Here is a 22,351-nt window from a genome sequence, read left to right as displayed (position 1 = left end):
CATGACCGCGCAATTGTCAGTTAAAGTCGCACAGTGACGAATCGCAAAAAGTGGCCTGGATGTAAGACAGCAAAATCCTCCGGTGGTAAAGTGGTTAAATACCACCAAAACAAAGCTCTATTTGTGGGAAAAAAAGAACATCAATTTTATTATTGTACAGCGTTGCACGACTGCGCAATTGTCAGTTAAACTAGCACAGTGCCGTTGCGCAAAAAATGGCCTGGTCATTAAGGTGGTAACACCTTCGGGTCCAGAAGTGGTAAAACATAACTGTGGTCTTATACAATAGAGCCTGTACAATGTGTTGTTTTCTACAGCTTTACTTTTGCTGAGGTCCTATAACCCCCAATACTCGGCATTTACTACACACTCCACAGTAATCCTAAAACTATGTGTAGCAGGGATTCCCTTATGGAATGAACCATTTTTATGGAGCAGGAGTTCTGGTCTCCCCCCGCCCCACGAAATATATTTGGTATTGTCCAGAAAAGACTGTACGGTTGCTAGGAGACATCCTCAGCTTGCCTATACCGCCACGGAGTGAATGGGCGGGTTTTGTGTGCTGAGATTCAACGTAACGTCCTTCGGATTGGAAGCCCCGACAAGGAAAACACCGGAGCCTTGAGGGGGTACGGACCACTGTCACAGAGGAGGTAGGGCCGATCCTTTCACCCGGTTCCTATTAGTTTCTTCGAATGGTGGCCTTAATCGAGCTCAGAGTGAGCGCTGTGATTGGTTGTTGATTAGTAGGGCTGCCCTCATTGACATGAATGGAGAAAAGAAGTTGTCACAGTTCAGGAGGACAGTATGGCCAGGTGAGCAGGGGGCAGAGCAGTGCCCTCCATACAGGCTCCTCCATAAAGGCTCTTCCATACAGGCTCCTCTATATAAAGGCTCCTCTCCATACAGGCTCCTCTATATACAGACTCCTCTATATACAGGCTCTTCCATACAGGCTCCTCTATATAAAGGCTCCTCTCCATACAGACTCCTCTATATAAAGGCTCCTCTCCATACAGACTCCTCTATATACAGGCTCCTCTATATACAGGCTCCTCCATACAGGCTCCTCCATAAAGGCTCTTCCATACAGGCTCCTCTATATAAAGGCTCCTCTCCATACAGACTCCTCTATATACAGACTCCTCTATATACAGGCTCCTCTCCATACAGACTCCTCTATATACAGACTCCTCTATATACAGGCTCCTCTCCATACAGACTCCTCTATATACAGACTCCTCTATATACAGGCTCTTCCATACAGGCTCCTCTATATAAAGGCTCCTCTCCATACAGACTCCTCTATATACAGACTCCTCTATATACAGGCTCCTCTCCATACAGACTCCTCTATATACAGACTCCTCTATATACAGACTCCTCTATATACAGGCTCCTCTATATACAGACTCCTCTATATACAGGCTCCTCTCCATACAGACTCCTCTATATACAGACTCCTCTATATACAGGCTCCTCTCCATACAGACTCCTCTATATACAGGCTCCTCTATATACAGACTCCTCCATACAGGCTCCTCTCCATACAGACTCCTCTATATACAGGCTCCTCTATATACAGGCTCCTCTATATACAGGCTCCTCTATATACAGACTCCTCTATGTACAGACTCCTCTATGTACAGACTCCTCTATGTACAGACTCCTCTATGTACAGGCTCCTCTATGTACAGGCTCCTCTATGTACAGACTCCTCTACGTACAGACTCCTCTACGTACAGACTCCTCTACGTACAGACTCCTCTACGTACAGACTCCTCTACGTACAGACTCCTCTACGTACAGGCTCCTCTATGTACAGACTCCTCTATGTACAGGCTCCTCTATATACAGACTCCTCTACGTACAGACTCCTCTACGTACAGACTCCTCTACGTACAGACTCCTCTACATACAGGCTCCTCTATATACAGACTCCTCTATATACAGACTCCTCTATATACAGACTCCTCTATGTACAGGCTCCTCTATATACAGACTCCTCTATATACAGACTCCTCTATGTACAGACTCCTCTACATACAGACTCCTCTACATACAGGCTCCTCTATATACAGGCTCCTCCATACAGGCTCCTCTCCATACAGGCTCCTCTATATACAGACTCCTCTATATACAGACTCCTCTATATACAGACTCCTCTATATACAGACTCCTCTATGTACAGGCTCCTCTATGTACAGGCTTTTCTATGTACAGGCTCCTCTATGTACAGGCTCCTCTATGTACAGGCTCCTCTATGTACAGGCTCCTCTATGTACAGGCTCCTCTATGTACAGGCTCCTCTATATACAGACTCCTCTATATACAGACTCCTCTATATACAGACTCCTCTATATACAGACTCCTCTATATACAGGCTCCTCTATATACAGGCTCCTCCATACAGACTCCTCTAAATACAGGCTCCTCTATATAAAGGCTTCTCTATATACAGGCTCTTCCATACAGGCTCTTCCATACAGGCTCCTCTCCATACAGGCTCCTCTCCATACAGGCTCCTCTCTATACAGGCTCCTCTCTATACAGGCTCCTCTCTATACAGGCTCCTCTCTATACAGGCTCCTCTCCATACAGGCTCCTCTCCATACAGGCTCCTCTCCATACAGGCTCCTCTCCATACAGGCTCCTCTATATACAGGCTCCTCTATAAAGGCTCAGACTATTCTTCTGGAGGACAGAAAGAGGCCTCTAGGGAGGCTGCAGACATTGTGACCCTCTGATTGGTACAAAGTTTGGAAACATTGCATGAACTTCAGGATCATTTACACCAACAAAAAAAAAACACATTTTCTGTAAAATATAAAAGACTGAGTTGAGTAGTAGTAATCAAATGTCCGGACTCAAAACTGCGAGTGTCTGCAACATGGCGCCCAAAATCCATGCCATAGGCATACTTTAACCACTTGCCTACTGGGCATCTTCACCCTTCCTGCCCAGGCCAATTCTCAGCTTTAGCGCTGTCACACTTTGAATAACAATTGTGCGGTCCTGCAGTGCTGTACCCAAACAAATTGTTTCTAATTTTTTTGAGACAGACAGAGCTTTCCTTTGGTGGTATTTAATCACTGCTGGATTTTTTATTTTTTGATAAACAAACGAAAAAAATCCAAACATTTTGAAAAAAAAAATTTTTTTCTTTAGTTTCTGTTAAAAAAAAAAAATGTGTAAAAAAAAAAAAAAAATGTCTAAATAGGTATTGAGGAGGCACTGATGGGCAATGAGGAAGCACTAATGGGCACTAACAGACATCACTGGGCACTTATAAGGCGGCACTGATGGGCACTAACAGGCACCACTGGGCACTGATGGGCACCAATGAGGAGGCACTAACAGGCACTGATGGGCACCAATGAGGAGACACTGATGGGCACTAACCGGCACCACTGGGCACTGATGAGGCAGCACTAATGGGCGGCACTGATAAACAGCACTGATAGTTGGAACTGATGAGGGGGCACTGAAAGGCAGCACTAGTGGACACAGGTTGGAAGCACTGGTGGGCACTGTTGGGGCTGCACTGATAATCAGGACACTGATGATCAGTGCATATGACAATCAGGCGTGAGTAAAGGAATGCTGATAACTAGCATTTCCTGTTAATACTGTGATCATCTGTGATTTGACACAGCTGATCACATGGTAAAGAGCCTGTGTCATTGGCACTTTACCGTGATGAGTGATGCACCATGTCCCTTGGACACAGTGCAGACACCTGGCCTATGTTGCCGTTGAGATATTGGATCATTCATAGATATGCATTGTATATTTCATATGTCATACTACTCTGATTTTTACTCTCTGTTGTACAGTATATTTTACATTTTACACTGCTTCACTCTTTACACTGTGCTGCACTTTATATACTTCACATTGCTCCACTTTGGACACTGTTGTACATTTTGTGCTTCACATTGCTCTTCACACAGTGCTGTATGGTTATTATTTCTCACTGCTCCACTCTTTACACTGTGCTGTACACCTTACTTAAAACTGCTCTAGGTTGTACACTGTGCTGTAAAAATATACTTCACTCTGGTTAAAATGATTCTATGTATGAAGGTAAAAAATCTCCTCTGTGCAGCAGCCCCCCCCCCAATACTTACCTTAACCCCCCCATCTCGATCCAGCAATGTGCACAAAAGCCACTACTCTCCGGGGACTCTGCCTCCTTATTAGCTTAGACAGCAGCAAGAGTCATTGGCTCCCACTGCTGTCAATCCTAGCCAGTGAGCCAATGAGGAAAGAGAGGGTGAGGCCGAGCCATGGCTCTTTGTATGAATGGAAACGCAGAGCCACGGCTCGGGAACAAGCCTGCTTGGGTGCCCCCATTGCAAGCTGCTTGCTCTGGGGGCACTTGGCAGGGGGGAGGGGCCAAAATGCTGGTGAGGGACCTGAGAAGAGGAGGATTTGGGCTGCTCTGTGCAAAACCAATTGCACAGAGCAGATAATTATGACATGTTTGTCATTTAATAAAAGAAAAAAGCCTTTAATATCACTTTATGGGTGTCTAAATCTCCCTTGCCTCTGAAGCCCAAACCAACTTCAGATCGCACTCCAGAGGCTCCTGACAGGCAGTGAGGAAGCAATGCGATGCCTTCTAAACCGCCTGTTTTTACTCCTTTTTGCTGACAAATGTGCCGCATTGTGCAGTTGCAGGGCATTTGCAGAGCTTCCCCATTGACTTGAATGTGTAGCATTTGGCAAGCTTGCCATCCACCAATCGGTACATGTCAGGTCACCTTTGCCGCTGACGTGAAGAGAAGCATTGCAGCTGCGGCATGTACAGTGCCTTGCGAAAGTATTCGGCCCCCTTGAACTTTTCGACCTTTTGCCACATTTCAGGCTTCAAACATAAAGATATAAAACTGTAATTTTTTGTGAAGAATCAACAACAAGTGGGACACAATCATGAAGTGGAACAAAATTTATTGGATATTTCAAACTTTTTTTTTAACAAATAAAAAATTGAAAAATTGGGCGTGCAAAATTATTCAGCCCCCTTAAGTTAATACTTTTGTAGCGCCACCTTTTGCTGCGATTACAGCTGTAAGTCGCTTGGGGTATGTCTCTATCAGTTTTGCACATCGAGAGACTGAAATTTTTGCCCATTCCTCCTTGCAAAACAGCTCGAGCTCAGTGAGGTTGGATGGAGAGCGTTTGTGAACAGCAGTTTTCAGTTCTTTCCACAGATTCTCAATTGGATTCAGGTCTGGACTTTGACTTGGCCATTCTAACACCTGGATATGTTTATTTGTGAACCATTCCATTGTAGATTTTGCTTTATGTTTTGGATCATTGTATTGTTGGAAGACAAATCTCTGTCCCAGTCTCAGGTCTTTTGCAGACTCCATCAGGTTTTCTTCCAGAATGGTCCTGTATTTGGCTCCATCCATCTTTCCATCAATTTTAACCATCTTCCCTGTCCCTGCTGAAGAAAAGCAGGCCCAAAACATAACGTTTTGCATTGTTGCCAAAAAGTTTGATTTTGGTTTCATCTGACCAGAGCACCTTCTTCGGGCTCTTTCACACGGGCGTTCCTTTTTTTTTTGCCCGATCAGGTCCTTTTTTTTTTTTTTGTAACGGACACGGATGACACTTGTGTCATCCGGTCCGTATGTCCGTTTTTCATCCCATCCGTTTGCGGATGAAAAACTGACATAATGCATGTCTATGTAAATACGGATGTCTGTGGATGACACCACTGACATCCGTTTTTGCTTCCGTTCCGTTTTTTGAAAGGAAGAAAAAATAGGGTTCTCCTCCGATCAAAAAAACTGAACTGAACTGACAAAAAACGGATGTCAGCGGATGATCATCCGATGACATCCGTATTTACATAGAGATACATTATGTCCGTTTTTCATCCGCAAACGGATGGGATGAAAAACTGACATACGGAACGCCCGTGTGAAAGAGCCCTTCCACATGTTTGGTGTGTCTCCCAGGTGGCTTGTGGCAAACTTTAAACGACACTTTTTATGGATATCTTTAAGAAATGTCTTTCTTCTTGCCACTCTTCCATAAAGGCCAGATTTGTGCAGTATACGACTGATTGTTGTCCTATGGACAGAGTCTCCCACCTCAGCTGTAGATCTCTGCAGTTCATCCAGAGTGATCATGGGCCTCTTGGCTGCATCTCTGATCAGTCTTCTCCTTGTATGAGCTGAAAGTTTAGAGGGACGGCCAGGTCTTCGTAGATTTGCAGTGGTCTGATACTCCTTCCATTTCAATATTATCGCTTGCACAGTGCTCCTTGGGATGTTTAAAGCTTGGGAAATCTTTTTGTATCCAAATCCGGCTTTAACCTTCTCCACAACAGTATCTCGGACCTGCCTGGTGTGTTCCTTGTTCTTCATGATGCTCTCTGCGCTTTAAACGGACCTCTGAGACTATCACAGTGCAGGTGTATTTATACGGAGACTTGATTACACACAGGTGGATTATATTTATCATCATTAGTCATTTAGGTCAACATTGGATCATTCAGAGATCCTCACTGAACTTCTGGAGAGAGTTTGCTGCACTGAAAGTAAGGGGGCTGAATAATTTTGCACGCCCAATTTTTCAGTTTTTTATTTGTTAACAAAGTTTGAAATATCCAATAAATTTCGTTCCACTTCACGATTGTGTCCCACTTGTTGATTCTACCCAAAAATTACAGTTTTATATCTTTATGATTAAAGCCTGAAATGTGGCAAAAGGTTGCAAAGTTCAAGGGGGCCGAATACTTTCGCAAGGCCCTGTACTTCACAATGCCTCTCTGTGTACACTGTACTGTGCAGTATATACTTCACAATGCCTCACTCTGTACACTGTGCTGTGCATTATATACTTCACAATGTATATACTGTGCTGTGCAGTATATACTTCACAATGCCTCACTCTGTACACTGTGCTGTGCAGTATATACTTCACAATGTCTCACTGTGTACACTGTGCTTTGCAGTATGTACTTCACAATGTCTCACTGTGTACACTGTGCTGTGCAGTATATACTTCACAATGCCTCATTCTGTACACTGTGCTGTGCAGTATATACTTCACAATGTCTCACTGTGTACACTGTGCTGTGCAGTATGTACTTCACAATGTCTCACTGTGTACACTGTGCTGTGCAGTATATACTTCACAATGCCTCATTCTGTACACTGTGCTGTGCAGTATATACTTCACAATGTCTCACTGTGTACACTGTGCTGTGCAGTATATACTTCGCAATGTCTCACTGTGTACACTGTGCTGTGCAGTATATACTTCACAATGCCTCATTCTGTACACTGTGCTGTGCAGTATATACTTCACAATGCCTCACTCTGTACACTGTGCTGTGCAGTATATACTTCACAATGCCTCATTCTGTACACTGTGCTGTGCAGTATATACTTCACAATGCCTCACTCTGTACGCTGTGCTGTACATTGTATGCTCCGCATTTCACATTCTCTACTTATAGACTTACACTTGTATTATTATTCTTCAAAGACCTTTCTTTTACCAAATAAGCCCACCTTCACCGGTATATAAATAAATCAATAAATACAATACAATAACTGCCCCCCCCCCCACAGTTTAAATGTACTGGTTCAACATAGGCCACCTTCAGAAGACATATTCCTAAGAATAAAAAGCCAGAAGCCCTCTAGACAAGCAGTATAGAATCCAGTATGAGCTCTCTGGGAGCATTTTTTCTGTATAATATATTAATAAGGGGCCCAAGGGACATGACTATTTGTTGAGGTGGAATTAAACCCAAAAACAAAAAGTAATATATTGCAGCTTATAGAGCTGCACTATACTGAATAAAATGAGAATCACCATTTTTGGGCTAAGAATAATCAGGATTCTCGGTGTAACATCATTTTTACATTATACAAAAAAATTGGGCTAACTTTACTGTTTATTTTTTTAATTCATTAAAGTGTATTCTTTCCCAAAAAACTGAGTTAAAAAGACTTTTGAGCAAATACAGTGTGACACAAAAGATTGCAACGATCGCCATTTTATTCTCTAGAATCTCTGCTAAAAAAAAAAAATATATATATTTATATAATGTTTTGGGGATTCTAAGTAATTTTAGAACAAAAAATACAGATTTTGACTGTAAGCAACAATGGTCAGAAAAAGGCTTGGCCTTTAAGAAGTTAAACTGCCTTCACTTAGTGCCGGTTCACACATATGCAATGTCAGATATCACATAGGATTCGCACCGCACTGCTATGCAAATCACATGCGAATTCAGACCAAAATCGCACAGGACCTTTTTATTTTTTTTTTGTCCGCATGAGTGTGAACTGAATTGACAGTTCGAACTGCAATATGCGAACTGATCTGGGGGTGTCATCAACTTGGTATTGACACCCCCAGTAATCTGCATATGGCAGTGTAAATTTCCTGCAAGCCGAGTGCGATTCTGGAACCCGCAGTGCATTCGCAGGGTTCCCCATCGCACCTGTGTGAACCGACACTAAGGCCCCATGCACACGGGACGTTTTTAACGCCACTGTAAGCAGCGTCAGGCGTTTTCTTTTTGCAGCCTAAAAACGCCCCTCCATGTTATTCTATGGCCTCATGCACACTCAGACGTTTTTGAGCTGTAAGTGGCTTAGGCGTTTTTAGGCTGCAACAAGAACCCACCACCTGCGCGTTCTGAGGACCAGCGTTACAGCGTTAAAAACGCCTGACGCTGCTAAAAGCTGAATAACTTTGCTATAACGTTGCTTAACGTGCGTTAAGCCACGTTATACGTTTTTTTTTCTTCCATTCAAAATCAATGGTTCCCTATGGGAGCCTATTGATTTGAATGGAGGTCGCACCGCAACACCGCAAGTCGGATCCGACTTGCGGGGTGACTTGCGCTGTGGGAATCTTGAGGGGGAACTCCACGCCAAAATGGGAAAAAAACGGCGTGGGGTCCCCCCCAAGGTTCCAAACCAGGCCCTTCGGGTCTGTTATGGAATTTGAGGGTAGCCCCATGCCGAAAAAACGGCGTGGGGTCCCCCCCAAGATCCATATCAGACCCTTATCTGAGCATGCAGCCCGGCAGGCCAGGAAAGGGGAGGGGACGAGCGAGCGGCCCCACCCCCCCTGGACCACACCAGGCCACATGCCCTCAACATGGGGGGTGTTGGTGCTTTGGGGCAGGGGGAGCTCTGCACCCCCCACCTCAAAGCACCTTGCCCCCATGTTGATGAGGACAAGGGCCTCATCCCCACAACCCTGGCCGGTGGTTGTGGGGGTCTGCGGGCAGGGGGCTCATCGGAATCTGGAAGCCCCCTTTAACAAGGGGGCCCCCCAGATCCCGGACCCCCTCCCTATGTGAATGGGTATGGGGTACACTGTACCCCTACCCATTCACCCCATAAAAGGCAGTGTATGGAAATAACGACAAGAGACGTTTTGGAAAGTTTATTAAAAATCTTCATCCGACTCTTCTTGTCTTCTCCTCTCCGGGGTCTTCTCCGGGGTCTTCTGCTCTTTTGCTGTCCGCCCTTCTTGTCTTCTCCTCTCCGGGGTCTTCTCCTCTCCAGGGTCTTCTCCTCTCCAGGGTCTTCTGCTCTTTTGCTGTCCGCCCTTCTTGTCTTCTCCTCTCCGGGGTCTTCTGCTCTTTTGCTGTCCCCCTCTTCTTGTGTTCTTCTCTCCGGGGTCTTCTGCTGTCCCCTCTTCTGCTGTCCTCTCTTCTTTTCTTCTCCGGTCTTCTGCTCTTTTGCTGTCGGCTGTCGGCTGTCTTCTTCCTCCGGTCCTCCTCCGACGACGTCTCCGCTGATTATGCCTATCTCCGGTCTCTTCAGCTTATTATATAGCCATTAGGGGCGTGGCCCCGGTGACGTCATCTGGAGGCCCCGCCCCATCATGTCACATATGACGTCATCTGTGACATGAGGGGGCGGGGCCTCCAGATGACGTCAACGGGGCCACGCCCCTAATGGCTATATAATAAGCTGAAGAGACCGGAGATAGGCATAATCAGCGGAGACGTCGTCGGAGGAGGACCGGAGGAAGAAGACAGCCGACAGCAAAAGAGCAGAAGACCGGAGAAGAAAAGAAGAGAGGACAGCAGAAGAGGGGACAGCAGAAGACCCCGGAGAGAAGAACACAAGAAGAGGGGGACAGCAAAAGAGCAGAAGACCCCGGAGAGGAGAAGACAAGAAGGGCGGACAGCAAAAGAGCAGAAGACCCTGGAGAGGAGAAGACCCCGGAGAGGAGAAGACAAGAAGGGCGGACAGCAAAAGAGCAGAAGACCCCGGAGAGGAGAAGACAAGAAGAGTCGGATGAAGATTTTTAATAAACTTTCCAAAACGTCTCTTGTCGTTATTTCCATACACTGCCTTTTATGGGGTGAATGGGTAGGGGTACAGTGTACCCCATACCCATTCACATAGGGAGGGGGTCCGGGATCTGGGGGGCCCCCTTGTTAAAGGGGGCTTCCAGATTCCGATGAGCCCCCTGCCCGCAGACCCCCACAACCACCGGCCAGGGTTGTGGGGATGAGGCCCTTGTCCTCATCAACATGGGGGCAAGGTGCTTTGAGGTGGGGGGTGCAGAGCTCCCCCTGCCCCAAAGCACCAACACCCCCCCATGTTGAGGGCATGTGGCCTGGTGTGGTCCAGGGGGGGTGGGGCCGCTCGCTCGTCCCCTCCCCTTTCCTGGCCTGCCGGGCTGCATGCTCGGATAAGGGTCTGGTATGGATTTTGGGGGGGACCCCACGCCGTTTTTTCGGCATGGGGCTACCCTCAAATTCCATAACAGACCCGAAGGGCCTGGTTTGGAACCCTGGGGGGGACCCCCACGCCGTCTTTTTTCCATTTTGGCGTGGAGTTCCCCCTCAAGATTCTCACAGCGCAAGTCGGATCCGACTTGCGGTGTTGCGGTGCGACCTCCATTCAAATCAATAGGCTCCCATAGGGAACCATTGATTTTGAATGGAAGAAAAAAAAACGCTGCTAAAAGCAACGTGGCAAAACGTGCAATAACGCCAATGGAAAAAGCTACTGAAAGCACGTTTTTACAGCTGCTTTTTCCGGCGTCAGAACTAACTTTGACGTACGTTTTTTCTAGCGCCCCGTGTGCATGGGGCCTTACAGACGAAAGTTCAGTCCTTAAGCGCCCATTCAGACTGGCGCGACACGACTTGCTGGGGCGACCTGTGAAGTCGCGGTGCACGCTGTGCACCGCGACCTCGCCGCGACTTGCAGGGACTTCATATACTTGAAGTCAATGCAAGTCGCCTCCAGGTCGCCCCAAAGTAGTACAGGACCCTTTTTCTAAGTCCACCTTCAGAAGACATATGTGTCGCTCCTATTAGAACGGGTCCTGTACTATTCAATGGCGAGCGACCGATCGTGACTTGTCAGGATCCATTCTAATGACGCCATTTTTTTGTTTTGTGTCATTTTGAAAGTGTAAATGATGGAAATAAAATCTAACTTTTGTTGACATATTCTAAAAATGTCTAATCTGTAATTTGATGCCTTTTGGAGATTTTTCCATCTTTCCTTGGCTTCTTTATGCACATTAATACAAATTTTTACCTTGGGTGCCCAAACTTTCGATCCCCACTGTATAATAAAACCATATGCACTCCAAATGATCCAAATGCAGGCTTATAGCATTAAAGCGGAGTTCCACCCTAATTTTAAACTTTCCATCATACATAACCTTATCACATGCTAAAAACAAATTGGATAAATATATATATATATATATATATATATATATATATATATATATATATATATATATATATATATATATATATATATATATATATATAATTTTATTATTCTAAACAAAAATTAGCATGTAGGTCGGCCCATACCCCAAATATAGTATACAAAACCAAAAAAAAAGAGAAAGTAGGGTTTTTTTGAGGCCAATTGGGAGAAGGAGGACCAGAATACAGTCATATAAAATAAATTAGTTTATTGATACATATAAAACAATATGTGTAGATAAGGGACACAAAAATGGGACTTTTTCTAACTGTTATTTAACAACAAGATAAAAAACGCAGCACAGAAATATATTCCCTGTATCGGGAGTTATAAATACTTCAAGCAGATGTTGATGCAAAGTCTCTGATGACATTCGGTTTGAGGGTCCCAATAAGCCAACGCGTTTCGCATAAGGCTTCGTCAGGGCCAGAGAGACCGAACAAGACCGATATTTTTGCAGTACATGTATATAACAAACATAAAAGAAAACATTAGAAAATAGATAACAGAACATATACTATAATTATTAAACATATTTAAGTTGTATAGCATTTATAGGGTAAGTGTCTTTATAAATACTGTTTGTGTGGCTGTTATACTGACCTCGCTGCGTGCAAAAACAGGTAATAATGGCAGAGTAGAATACTAAGTCCCTATATCCAGGTTCAAGTGGTGGCTGTAAGTATCAACGGTATTCTTGATTAATCCTCTGTCAGATGGACATGTCACACAATCCACAAACTGTCATTTCCGCTTGGCGCGTCATGTCCTTCTGCCCCACCCGGATATGAGAGGCGCTGTAGCGCTGAATTGGCGCCAAACAATCCATATACCCCACTATTTAAACCCTTCTGGGCATAATGATGCCCAGGCAGGATATACTGAGGCCTACCACTGAGTAAGGTATGTACGGGGATCACTCGGGGACTTTTATCAATGAATCTATGACAGTATACTGACAAATTGATATGGATTGTCCATATTATGTCATTATAGGCTGTCTCTATTTCTGGTGAGCTGTAGCCATGGACCTGCATTGTCTATGACTGGGCTAGCCGGTTGCCGACTGCGCACAGTATATTTACTGCGGCAGTCAGCCCCGGCCAGGCAGAGTGACGTAGATCTACGTCACTCGCCTGTCACTGGGATTTGAGCCAATAGCGGCGGGTGCGCGCCCGCTGAGGCGCGCGCCCCCGCCTCGGCTCGTTCAGGGAGGAGTGCGGCCGTGTGACCGGCGGACCTGATGTCCGCTGGTCACACTACGATCGTCGGTACAGCGGGAGAAAGGCAGAGCGGCTTATGTAAACAAGCCGCCTGTCATTCTCCCCTGTGTAAAAATGGAGATCAGACGGTTCTACTATGTAGAACCATTGATCTTTGTTTTTACACTAGTAGCCATGTCCCACTACAGTTAGAATCACGCCCCTAGGACACACTTAACCCCTCCCTGTCCAATACAGTTAACCCCTTCCCTGCCAGTGTCATTTTTACAGTAACAGTGCATATGTATAGCACTGATTACTGCAGTAATGTCACTGGTACCCCCAAAAGTGTCAAAAATGTTAGTCAAGGGTCCGATCTGTCCGCCGCAATGTCGCAGTACCGCAAAAAAAAAATCGCAGATCGCCGCCATTACTCGTTAAAAAAAAAAAACACCAAAAATCTTTCCCTTTGTTAGTAAACGCGATAACTTTTGCGCAAACCAATCAAAATACGCTTTTTGCGATTATTTTATTATTTTTTTTTACCAAACATATGTAGCAAAAAACTATTTGGCTGAAAATTTTAAAAAATTTTGATTTTTACATTTTTTTTGGGGGAATTTCATATAAAAAAAAAAAGGTGAAAAATATTGTTATTTTTGCAAAAATTACGCTCTTTTTTTGTTTATAGCGCATGATCAAAAAATCGCACAGGTGATCAAATACCACCAAAAGAAAGCTCTGTGGGAAAAAAAAGGACGTGAAATTCGTTTAGGTACAGCGTCGCACGACCGCGCAATTGTCCGTTAAAGTCACGCAGTAAAAAAATCGCAAAAAACCCCCTGGTCAGGAAGGGGGTAAAATCTTCCGGGGCTTAAAGAGGAAGTAAATCCTCCTCTGTAACTTGTACCTATAGGTAAGCCTTATCATAGGCTTACCTATAGGTACTGTAAATATCTCCTAAACATGTACCGTTTTTAGGAGATATTTACCTTACATGCAGCCAGTGACGTCACTGGCGCATGCGCTCTGAAGGTACGGCCGCTGGTGCCGTTTTTTATCAGAGCCCCGTGCCGTGACCGTCGGCTCCCGCGCGCGTGCGCGACGTCACCGCGGCTACGGCCAATCAGAGGGCCGGATGCTGCGATCCCCGAAGACGGGCGACTGGACATGTCGACCGTCATACAGGTAAGCGGACGGCACGGCAGGGGCTCGTTCTAAGGTAAGTATTTCATAATGAGCTAGTATGCGGTGCATACTAGCTCATTATGTGTTTCTCTTTCAGGTTGCAAAAAGAAAAAAACATTTTTTGGGGGGTTTACAACCTCTTTAAGTGGCTAGTGATCATCCTGCCTCAATACTATTTGGGACAATACTGAGGTTGTCCCAAATCTGATTCCTCCTTTATTGAATTGTACTGTAACTGTATTGTCTTCCCCTACACCGTAAAGCGCTGTGGAAGCTGTTGGCGCTATATAAATCCTGTATAATAATAATTTCTAAATGATGCATTTTCTTACGATTATTTTGCACTTCATTTCTTTGTTACTCCAGCATTGTCCTTGTTCTACTATCACTAGCAAATTTTAAAATTGTACATACCCACCTTTTTGTTGAAGGCATGCCTAAGCAAAGTGATAGATTCATAAATTTTGTATAGCGTAATTACAGGCTCATTACATCAGTCGTACAATAGAGCTTCAGATAGAGTTGCATTCTTCTGAATGGAATGAATGCTAAGCTTGGCAGAACACTTCCAGCTTCCGTAATAATATCTCAGTTCCTTGGCTAGGAGTCGGTGCAAGAGATAAAGTACAGGTTGTAGGAAAAAGCATCTCACCGAGTAGGTAAGTTATTTTATTTATTTGTTTTAGATTTTTAAAAAAAAGTTTTGTGTGGAATTCTATGGCAATACCTCAGGAAGGATCATCTAATTCCGAGTACGTCACATTCGGTGATAGAATGGAGAACAGGCAAAATACATCCAGTATTCCCGGCAGTGTGTTTAAGGAATCCACAGCCACCTATGAATCATTTTCTTTTAATTTAAAATACTTATTCTTAATTTTACATTCCTTTTTAGTTCTTAGAAAATTCACTGCACCATCCTGTATATTTAATAAGAGCTATTTTTTTATATTTTAGACCAGTATCTCTTAATATCATTTTATTTAACCACTTGACCTAAAACAAAATTTCTTTCCTTTTTCCCCCCCCACAAATAGAGCTTTCTTTTGATTGGTATTTGATCGCCTCTGCGTTTTTTTTATTTTTTGTGCTATAAACAAAAAAACCCGACAAGTTTGGGGGAAAAAAAAACAATGTTTTTTTTACTTACTGCTAGAGCTGCACGATTAATCGTTAAAAAATTGTGATCTTGATTCAACCCCCCTCACAATCTTAATCCAGCATTTCCAGGATTCATACAGTGCAGAGTCGTGCTCACTCATAGCTGTCAAAAAAAAAGAGCCTTCCGCAAATGTTTATCCACATTTCTCAGCGCTGGGAGATACTATAAATATGTTTTGCACTGTATCATTTCGTTCTTTTCGATCAAAGGTATAAACTTCAGTCTGTAAATGAGGTCACTTTAATCACTTAATGACTAAGCCTTTTTCTGACAATTGTTGTTTACCAGTTAAAATCATTATTTATGGCTAGAGAATGACTTAGAACCCCAAAACATTAGATATATTTTTTTAGCAGAGACCCCAGGTAATAAAATGATGGTTGTTACAATATTTTATGTCACACTGTATTTGCGCAGAGGTCTTTCAAACGCATTTAAAAAAAAAAAATACACTTTAATAAAAAAAAAACTAGTCAAGTTAGCCCAATTTTTTTTGTATAATGTGAAAGATGTTACACAGAGAATCGTGATCTTTATTCTAAGCAAAAAAATTGTGATCCTCATTTTATCCAGAATCGTGCAGCTTTACTTTCTGCTTTAAAACATACCCAATAAAAAAAGAAATTGAAAAAAATCTAATTTCTTCATCAATTTAGGCCAGTATGTGCTCTGCTACATATTTTTGGTAAAAAAAATCCCAAGAAGCGTATATATTGATTGGTTTGTGCAAAAGCAATAGTGTTTAGGGGTGTACTCACTTTTGTTGCCAGCGGTTTAGACATTAATAGCTGTGTGTTGAGTTATTTTGAGGGGACAGCAAATTTACACTGTTATACAAGCTGTACACTCACTACTTTACATTGTAGCAAAGTGTCATTTCTTTAGCCCCCGTTCACATAGGGGCGACGCTACTTCGCACCGCGACCTCGGAGGTCGCGGTGCGAGCAGCGCGCGCGACCTCGGAGCGGCCGCCACGGACTTCATAACATTGAAGTCTATGGCGGTCGCCTCCGGGTCGCCCCAAAGAAGCTCCGGACCCTTTTTCTAGGTCGGAGCGACTTGTGTCGCTCCTATTAGAACGGGTCCGCAGCTTCCCTATGGGAGGCGACCTGCGGCGACCTGTGAGGCGACCTGGTCGCCTCACAGGTCGCCCTAGTGTGAACCGGCACTCAGTGTTGTCACATGAAATGATATAATAAAATATTTACAAAAATGCAAGGGGTGTACTCACTTTTGTGAGATACTGTATATGTTTTTTTTTTTTTTTTTGGTGCTTTTTGCAGAATAGCACTACAGTAATCCCCCGCTCCATCGCGGTTCAGTTTTTGCGGTCCCGGTAATTCGCGTTTTTTTTTTTTTGTAATGTTATTTTACTATATAAATCATTAAAGATGAAATATTTTTGTGTTTTCCATAGCTCTTGCTATGTCTCTTAGTTTCTTTTATGTGTTTAAATGAGTTTCTATTGTTTTAAAAGTGTGTTTAAAGACCTTAAAATGCTTTTACACGTACAGTGACAGTAAAAAAAACATGCCTACAATGCATTTTAATAGGGTTTTTCTATTTCGCGGAATTTCACTTTTCGCGGCTGGGTCCGGAACGTAACCCCCGCAATGGAGGGGGGTTTACTGTACAGTTGATTGAACATGGTTTTCTATGGGACACGTTTACATCTTTTTTCAGCCGCTGAGTATTTGGGAAAGTGTCAAGGACTTTTTTCAATGCAAAACTGCTTTTTTTTGGTTTAATAGACTTTAATGGAGAAGCTGTAGAAAAGCATTTAGGGCTCTTTCACGGGGGTCCGCGATCCCCGCTGAGCCGGCGGATGAAAGCTCCGTCTCCGCTTGCAGTGCGGAGAGGGAGGTGTCACAGCCCCCGCTGCTCTCTATGGGGAATCGGATGAGAGCGGACCGCCTGTCTGCTCTCATCCGATCCCATCCAATCCGATCCCCAGGACGGATGGAAAATAGGGTTTCCATCCGTCCGGATTTCACGGACAGGATCGGATGCGGGTGTCAGCGGACATGTCACCGCTGACATCCGCTGCTCCATAGGGCTGAATGGGGCATCTGATCAGATCCGCCTAAAAAAACTGACAGGCGGATCTGATCGGACCGGCCGTGTGAAAGAGCCCTTAGTGCGTTTTTGCAGTGATTAGCGTTTTTTAATCTGCCCAACAAATTGGCCAGAAAAAGCATAAAAAATGCAAAATGGCAAATTGCAGCAAAATCGCCTGTGCAAAAATACAAAACGCACAGCAAAAAGCACTGCAGAAAGGGATCAAAAGCAAACTGTATAGGTGTAAACCGAGCCTTATGCCAACCATACACGTATCGATTTTCGGATGAGAATATTCATACAAAAAATCATTGTAGATTTGCTGAATGAAAGAATGTCGTTTAAAAACTTCACTTGCTTTTAACATTCAGTTTTAAAATGAATGCAATTTCTGAATGAAAACCACATACACTGTCTGAAAATTCTTTTGACCAAGACGTTTTCTATTCGGTTCCTTCAAATTTTCCCCTCATTGTGGTTGAAAACGAACGTCGATTTGACCCCACTAACAATTAGAGAATCGAACGAACATTCTTAACCACTTCTGGACCGGAAGGATTTTCCCCCTTCCTGAGCAGGCGCCTTTTTTGCGATTCGGCACGGTGTTACTTTAATGGACAATTGCGCGGTCGTGCGACGCTGTACCTAAATAAAATTAATGTCCTTTTTTTTTCCCACAAATGGAGCTTTCTTTTGGGGGTATTTGATCACCTGTGCGTATTTATTTTTTGCTCTATAAACAAAAAAAAAATGACAATTCTGAAAAAAAAAAAAATATTTTTCACATTTTGCTATTAAACATTCCCCCAAAAAATTTTACAATCAAAATTTTTTAACCTTTTTAGGCCAATTTGTTTTATGCTACATATGTTTGGTAAAAAAAAATCGCAATAAGCAAATTTTGATTGGTTTGCGCAAAAGTTATTGCGTCTACTAACAACGGGAAAGATTTGTCATTTTTATTGTGTTTTTTTTTTTTTTTTTACTAATAATGGCGGCGATCTGCGATTTTTTTTTTTTCTTTTTTTGCGCGACTGCGACATTGCGGCAGACAGATCGGACCCTTGACTGACATTTTTGACACTTTTGAGGGGACCAGTGACAGTGCATATTTTTAGCACTGATTACTGTAGTAATGTTACTGTAATAATGACACTGGCAGGGAAGGGGTTAACAGTGTGGGTGATCAAGGGGTTAAATGTGAGCCTAGGGGAGTGATTCTAACTGTGGGGGGACGTGGCTTTTGAAATGACCATAGAGACATGTGTTCCTATATAGAAGGATCACAGGGGCTCTAGGATCATTCCAAGGAGAAGAATGGTCGGCTGTTTTACAACAGCTGACCGTCCTTCTCCCTCAGCAGGGAACGATCGCGGGTGTCAGGCGGCAATCAGAGCCGCCTGCCCGCTGCATCGCCTCCTGCGTGCGACCGACGTATAGCTACGTCGGTTTGCCCAGGAGCGGCTGCCTGCCGCAGTAGAACTGTGGCGGGCGGTCGTAAAACAGTTAAAATGACATTTTTTTGACAGAAGACATTTCTTTTTTATGGACAGCATAAGTGACAGCAGGCACAGGTAGTTTCATCAAGCCACCTGCCTATGACAAGGGAGTCCGTCATACATAATATATAACAGTTCTGTCTGAAAATCGGCAAAACAGTCTTTAATGTTTTTTTTTTTCTTTAAATAAAAAATGTGATCTCTGAGTCTGATAATATTTACCAGATTAAACCTCTAATCGTATGTACAGTATATCTCTTCTGTCTGTATTCTCAGAGTGAATTAGGGATTTTGCTTCCTAACCATATAGTTGGGTATTTATATTTACCACTGCATATATATATATATATATATATATATATATATATATATATATATATATATACAGTGGGTACGGAAAGTATTCAGACCCCCTTAAATTTCTCACTCTTTGTTATATTGCAGCCATTTGCTAAAATCATTTAAGTTCAATCTTCCTCATGAATGTACACATAGCACCCCATACTGACAGAAAAACACAGAATTGTTGACATTGTTGCAGATTTATTAAAAAAGAAAAACTGAAATATCACATGGTCCTAAGTATTCAGACCCTTTGCTCAGTATTTAGTAGAAGCCCCCTTTTGATCTAATACAGCCTGGAGTCTTTTTGGGAAAGATGCAACAAGTCTTTCACACCTGGATTTGGGGATCCTCTGCCATTCCTCCTTGCAGATCCTCTCCAGTTCTGTCAGGTTGGATGGTAAACGTTGGTGGACAGCCATTTTTAGGTCTCTCCAGAGATGCTCAATTGGGTTTAAGTCAGGGCTCTGGCTGGGCCATTCAAGAACAGTCACGGAGTTGTTGTGAAGCCACTCCTTCGTTATTTTAGCTGTGTGCTTAGGGTCATTGTCTTGTTGGAAGGTAAACCTTCGGCCCAGTCTGAGGTCCAGAGCACTCTGGAGAAGGTTTTTGTCCAGGATATTCCTGTACTTGGCCGCATTCATCTTTCCCTCGATTGCAACCAGTCGTCCTGTCCCTGCAGCTGAAAAACACCCCCACAGCATGATGCTGCCACCACCATGCTTCACTGTTGGGACTGTATTGGACAGGTGATGAGCAGTGCCTGGTTTTCTCCACACATACCGCTTAGAATTAAGGCCAAAAAGTTCTATTTTGGTCTCATCAGACCAGAGAATCTTATTTCTCACCATCTTGGAGTCCTTCAGGTGTTTTTTAGCAAACTCCATGCGGGCTTTCATGTGTCTTACACTGAGGAGAGGCTTCCGTCGGGCCACTCTGCCATAAAGCCCCGACTGGTGGAGGGCTGCAGTGATGGTTGACTTTCTACAACTTTCTCCCATCTCCTGACTGCATCTCTGGAGCTCAGCCACAGTGATCTTTGGGTTCTTCTTTACCTCTCTCACCAAGGCTCTTCTCCCCCGATAGCTCAGTTTGGCCGGACGGCCAGCTCTAGGAAGGGTTCTGGTCGTCCCAAACGTCTTCCATTTGAGGATTATGGAGGCCACTGTGCTCTTAGGAACCTTAAGTGCAGCAGAAATCTTTTTGTAACCTTGGCCAGATCTGTGCCTTGCCACAATTCTGTTTCTGAGCTCTTCAGGCAGTTCCTTTTGACCTCATGATTCTCATTTGCTCTGACATGCATTGTGATCTGGAAGGTCTTATATAGACAGGTGTGTGGCTTTCCTAATCAAGTCCAATCAGTATAATCAAACACAGCTGGACTCAAATGAAGGTGTAGAACCATCTCAAGGATGATCAGAAGAAATGGAAAGCACCTGAGTTAAATATATGAGTGTCACAGCAAAGGGTCTGAATACTTAGGACCATGTGATATTTCAGTTTTTCTTTTTTAATAAATCTGCAACAATGTCAACAATTCTGTGTTTTTCTGTCAGTATGGGGTGCTATGTGTACATTCATGAGGAAGAAGAATGAACTTAAATGATTTTAGCAAATGGCTGCAATATAACAAAGAGTGAAAAATTTAAGTAGGTCTGAATACTTTCCGTACCCACTGTGTGTATAATATATATATATATATATATATATATATTTAAAATAAATTGCCTTTTTTTTAAAATTTTACATATTAACTGAATTATACACTACCATTTAATGTTATTTTAGGATTAATCAAATAATTGGCCAACTAGTCGATTTTGAAAATAATCGTAAGTTGCAGCCCTACACCCCTCACATTTTTGAAAATATTTTGATATATCTTTTAGAGCCGGTCTACACTAGTGCGACTTGTCAGGCGACTTGTAAGCCTTACAAGTCGCGCTCCCTCGCAGCCCATTGACCCAGTGGCGTAGCGTGGGTTGTCAGCGCCCGGGGCAAGGTAAGTAATTTGCCCCCCCTACACAAATCTACTAGACCATTACACAGACCACTACACTGACACCTACACTGACCTAGCTGACCACTACAGAGACCTACCTTATACCTACACTGACACCCCCCCATACACTGACACATACACTGACCCCCCTTACACTAACAACTTCACTGACACCTACATTGACCCTCCTACACTGACCCCTCCTACACTGACACCACACACTGACTCCCCTACACTGAGACCTACACTGACAACTACACCAACCCCCCACCCATACACTGACACCTACGCTGACCCATACACGGACCCCTACACTGGCCCCCCCCCATACACTGACACCCCCTACACTGACCCCCCATACACTGACTCATACACTGACCCCCCTTACACTGACAACTTCACTGACCCCCCTACACTGACCCCCACCCATACACTGACACCTACACTGACCCCCCCATACACTGACACCTACACTGACCCCCCCCCATACACTCACCCCCTACACTGACCCCCCCATACACTGACACCTACACTGACACACCATACACTAACCCCCCTACACTGACACCTACACTGACCCCCCTACACTGACACCTACACTGACTCCCCCTACACTGACACCTACACTGACCCCCCATACACTGACACCACACACTGACCCCCCCCCCATACACTGACACCTACAATGACCCCCCATACACTGACACCTACAATGACCCCCCATACACTGACACCTACACTGACCCCCCTACACTGACACCTACACTGACCCCCCTACACTGACACCTACACTGACCCCCCCCATACACTGACACCTACACTGACCCCCCCCTATACACTGTTCCCCCCCATACACTGACCCCTACACTGACCCCCCCTACACTGACCCCCCCATACACTGACACCTACAATGACAACCCCCTACACTGACCTATCCCCCCCCCCCTCCCATGTCCACTTCCCTGGGCCCCCGGGGCAGGCAGCACATCACTCACCTCTTTCTGTGCCCAGACACTGGGGACTTGAGGAGGCGATCCGGAGGGGAGGAGAGACACGGCGTGTCAGCAGCAGCAGCCAGCGTGGAGGCAGCCAGTGTGGACAGACGGGAGAGGCTCCAAGAGCGGTGCTGCCATGATGCCATCTTCACCTACGACCAGCCC

General features: G+C 44.2%; 1 protein-coding gene across 2 annotated transcripts in view; it reads left to right on the top strand.

The window, feature by feature from the left end:
* Positions 1–515: 515 nt before the first annotated feature.
* Positions 516–22,351, top strand: part of WDPCP (WD repeat containing planar cell polarity effector) — a gene marked incomplete at its 3' end in the record, with an annotated part of 645,662 nt that continues 623,826 nt past the window's right edge. Inside the window, exon 1 of one of the 2 annotated variants that reach the window (XM_082249143.1) lies at positions 516–653. Of the gene's footprint in view, positions 654–14,723; positions 14,788–22,351 lie in introns of those variants that run through there. The other variant, XM_082249144.1, reaches the window with a different exon arrangement.

This window comes from Pelophylax lessonae, assembly GCF_965119305.1.
Source record: "Pelophylax lessonae genome assembly, chromosome: 3".
In the NCBI taxonomy this organism is placed as follows: Eukaryota; Metazoa; Chordata; class Amphibia; order Anura; family Ranidae; genus Pelophylax; species Pelophylax lessonae.
Note: the sequence above shows the minus strand (reverse complement) of the source record. Positions and strands in the feature narration are given on the sequence as shown.